Source organism: Macrobrachium nipponense, chromosome 30 (genome assembly GCF_015104395.2).
Source record: "Macrobrachium nipponense isolate FS-2020 chromosome 30, ASM1510439v2, whole genome shotgun sequence".
In the NCBI taxonomy this organism is placed as follows: Eukaryota; Metazoa; Arthropoda; class Malacostraca; order Decapoda; family Palaemonidae; genus Macrobrachium; species Macrobrachium nipponense.
Window position 1 is genome coordinate 12,430,085 of NC_087218.1, and position 4,716 is coordinate 12,434,800.

The 4,716-nt window shown below is 33.5% G+C and overlaps 1 long non-coding RNA gene across 1 annotated transcript; it reads left to right on the plus strand.

The window, feature by feature from the left end:
• Positions 1-886: 886 nt before the first annotated feature.
• Positions 887-2,550, plus strand: LOC135202013 (uncharacterized). Its single transcript, XR_010311643.1, has 3 exons — positions 887-1,228; positions 2,095-2,257; positions 2,419-2,550. It is a non-coding gene; the product is annotated as an uncharacterized LOC135202013 (long non-coding RNA).
• Positions 2,551-4,716: the final 2,166 nt, after the last annotated feature.

Sequence of the window (4,716 nt, forward strand, 5' to 3'; positions counted from 1 at the left end):
GGAAGTCTCCCCTAAATGGGCGAAAATCACAAATCAATGAATGTACCAACAACACTTTATGGTGTAGAAATGATACTAAACATAAAACATATGATGACAATAAATGCATAGTATATAAAGAAGAAATGTCAAGGCGAAAAATAATACGGATCATGGCCTTGACTAATAATCTTCAAAGACTATGCAACAAAGTACCGTCTGAAGTGAAGATCATACAGAAGTAAGCAAATTTGAAAAAAAAAGACATATTCTGCAGGAGCTACGATATTGAAGCATAAATATAAAAAGAATTATTCTTATATATATATATATATATATATATATATATATATATATATATATATATATATATATATATATATATATATAAGAAGCACCTTACTTTGAAAACGTATAAGGGCCCGCCAGAGAGGGAAGCATCAACATGGAGGGCTGTACATAAAACCAAACAAAGTTAATAAAGTTAACAGAGGAGAGTTCAAAGCGTGATTATAAATGCAATTAACAGTGAAAATTTAAACGAAATGCCAAAAAATGCAACTGGGTTGAAGGAGGCGAAAATGCAAAGTTTATGATGATTCCGAACAATTACTTAATATTGACAGCAACTTTAAGAAAAAAGATTAAAATTATACAAATGATGGTAATATGATGAAAAGGCTGTTAAAAATAAAAATGCTATTATCAAAAACATTCAGTGCAGCCCTGCCCAATCGCTATATCAAATTAAGGAGTGCCGTTACATACGCAACACCATCTTTCTTCATGAAATAGCCTCATTGTTTGTACATGAAGGAGCTTTTTGCGGGCTTGTTCAGTAATCTAATGATGATAGTCGCTAACTAAACCAAGCTAACTTGCAAATTCATTGACGAAAAATATGTTTATTATATGAACTAAACTATCACTGTGGTATATTTGAATACTGTATATTTTGAAGCGTACCAACAACGCTAGCAAGTTCAGTGCTATTTTACGAGTGAGACCAGTAGCGAAAGAATGATTTTGTTTCATGAGAAGTAGTACCTGAACGCGGCCTGACTTGTGACAACCGCTGTCACTGGTACCAAACTTCCAAAGTATAAACAAAACATATCCTAGCAGTGCACTACATTTTCGTATAGTCCAGCCATTCATGCAGGTGGATTCATAATTTATTGTTTGACATTCTCTACCCATAACTTAGGAAGAAGTGGCCCATCTTTATCAGTGTATCAACAAGCTTAAGGTAATCCTATACCTAGTTTAGGTGGTCCAATACCATTCTGGTAATCCTACAGTTCAGGGGTACACATTCACTGCTCCTTTCTGTGTTAAAGTTTTCTTTCCTATTTCGATATCTTCTTTCGATAGATGTGCAAACGGAGGTATATTTGCAAAAAAATGAGCAATTTATCTGCTTACAGAAACAGAGGTTTTGAGAAAAGAAATGGAAGAAAGCCCTGCAACTCACTCGGATACCTTAGGTAGGAGTGAACGCTTAGGAACCAGGTAGGAACCGGGCACGGGCCCTTGCTCTTCAGCAGCCACATTTTGACCAATCAGAAAAAAACAAGCAGTTTATCTGCTTACAGAAGGAGAGATTTAAGATTATCTCTAAGTTCTATGAGTCTGCAGCTAGGTATCCCCTAAGACGTCTTTTGTTTATTTACGTTCCCCTTGTATTCCCTTTGGGTTTTTTTTCTCATTGTTTTCCTTGATTCAAGAAATAGGTAATTTGGCAAAAATGTGTGGTGATCTCGATTTCATGCAATGCAATGAATTTGGATCCCTGAACTGTAGGATTACCTAGGTGAGCTTACTGAAGCGTAGCCTAGGTTTGCACAAACGACAATGTCAAGATTATGGCTTTCTTTGGGTATTTAATGTGAATATATGCACATTGTGATGTCTCTTGGCAAAATTTTTAATGATATTATTATGCTCTTTCACACTACTGATAACTGAGAATACTTGATGAATACATTATCAGTAGTCTTGATTTGAGATTAGGAAACTGCATTTGCAGGACCACACCAACCAGAGCACTTTATAGTTAAGCTATAAAAGATGTTTGTTTTTTATGCAGTGCTAAAATATTTTCAAATATTTCAGGTACCTATAAGCTGTTTTGCAACAACAAATGACATTTTAAAAAGTGGTGATGAAACGACCAAGGATTTTATTGAATGTATATTTCTTAGGAAAGTTGGCACTAGCAATTGTTGGAGTTTTTGTGTACTGTGAATTCCTTCATTATTATGTTGTTATTGGTCAGGTAAGGTTACTTTCCACTTCCAGTATAAATTATTTAGTGATATATTTAGTATCTATTCATAAAATTTCCAAGATAACATATGGAAAATGAATGTTTTGAAATTCACTTAAAACATTTTCTGGTACCTCTAGGTTAATGTATATTTTTCTTGTTCCTGACAGTGTGATTGGCCTGTGTTAAATCCCAATTCTGCTGACAAAAGCATAGAGGATAATGGTAATCAACTGCATGTAATGATACTGGCAGACACTCATTTATTAGGAAGAAGAAATGGACACTGGTTTGATAAACTCAGAAGGTTAGTGGTAGCAATACAGTTCATAACAAGTTGTATAAAGTGTTTTATTTCAAGTCTTGAATTAACTGTTATCTGTCTTGATATTGAACCAAGACCTTAATCTCAAAGTTATTGTTAGCAAGGCAAAATTCATGAATAGACTGCCTTCATTGGTTGAAAGCTTATTTCTAGATGTACTACAGGCATAGCTTAGTTGTAAGTGTTTTTCTTGTGAATTCTCTCATATTTAGGCATTATACTGTATCCACTTAGAAGATTTACATGTGATTTTACATTCTCGTTATGGTAAGGTGTATCTTTTGATTTGTGTGTAGATTTCATTTGGACACAACAGAAATTCATATTGCGTTCGGTTTAGTTATAATCAGAATGACTGTATTATTTAGGTAGTGATTCTTTTTCACTGATTACTAAGCATTAGTATGTATATACAAAAACTAGAACCCAGTACTTTTTTAATTTGAAGGGCTAATTGAATAAAAATTTACCTAAGAAGTATTTTTTTATCTGTAGAGAATTAACAGTTTCTCCTGGTCTCGGTTTTTTGCTTAAATTTCAGAGTTACTGTAGCTTAATAAAATTGCTGTCATGTAAGGGGCATGCCGATCTTAGAATTTTGAGGAATGATCAAAATTGAGTTATTGACAGTTTTTGGCTGTTTTTATTTCTAAATAAATATTTCCTTAAGTGATATTACTAAAAAAAATTTTATATAGGTTACTGGCAATTTTATTCATTACTTTTATCGCCCCATGAGCAACAAATTATTGCAAAACTTGTAAATTATCTTCTGATACCATTTAGCTGTAGACAATTGCTGTACAGTACATGTGTTACCCACTTGAATATCTCCAATTTCTCAGTGACAGTATCAGGGGAAATGTAAGATCAGAGTAACTCTCCCAAATTTCCCAGTCCTCTCGGCACTTGTCAAAATGGCACCACACATGTACAGCGTCAAACAATGCCCAATTATAGTATATGTTAATACAGTATACAGTGGTACCTCGACATACGAAAGGCTCAACTTACGAAAAACTCGAGATACGAAAGCAAATACGAAAAATTTTACAGCTCTACATACGAAAAGTTTTCAAGATACGAAAGGTTGGTGCTGTAAAGTCCCGAGTTTCGCCTGGACCACCGAGAACAATTTTAAAACTCCCGCGCATCCAACTGAGTAAACTCCCCACCATCCTCCCACTCTCCCATCGGTTCCTGATGCTAGTCACCCCATAAGGTCCTGCTCTCCTATTGGTCAGCATCTACCCCTTGTGCTTTAAGTATTCTATTGGTAGAAGGATGCTGTAAATTGAAAAACTTATTCATGCAATACATTTAATAAAAAAAAAAATTAGGTAAAGATCGAATAAAAAATAGAAATGAATAGTTATTATACTGTTTGGTAGTTTCAGTAGTTGAAGAGAGATAATGAAAATTTATGGCTTACTGTGTAAAGTGATTGCTTGGCGATCGTTCGATACTCGTAAGTGCTGGATGTAAACAGAAGTTTGGAAGCTTTTTTTTTGTTTGTTTATTATAGTTAATGGTTACTTAATAATTATTTGAAATGAGTACATGCAATACATTTAATAAAAAATTGTGAATTAGATATCATAAAATATAAAATAAATCAGACTGCCAACAAATACGTATTTTTTAGAATTCTTCTTCTGTTTTAATATTACGTTACGTATACGTATGTTTCATTATAGCTGTCAGTAACTCGGTATCTCCATTAGGTAAAGATAGAATAAAGAATAGAAATGAATGGTTATTATACTGTTTGGTAGTTTCATTAGTTGAAGAGAGATGCTAATGAAAATTTATGGCTTACTGTGTGCTAGGAAAAATGATTGCTTGGCGTTCGTTTGGTACTCATAAGATGGGTAAGAGCTGAATGTAAACAATCGATTGGAAGGTTTTTTTTTTTTTTTGTGTATTATAGTTAATGATTAATTAATAATTATTTGAAATGAGTACATACTGATTATTTATACATTTTATTGGCATATTCTAAGCTTTTAGCTCTTAGGTTTAGATGTCAGAATCATAGACTAGGCTACAGTAGCAACCGCTAACATAGGCTAGGCTTATTACTAAGGGACATATGCTAAAGTCCTAATATATGCAGTAAAAATGGGGTTGAGCATTACATGCA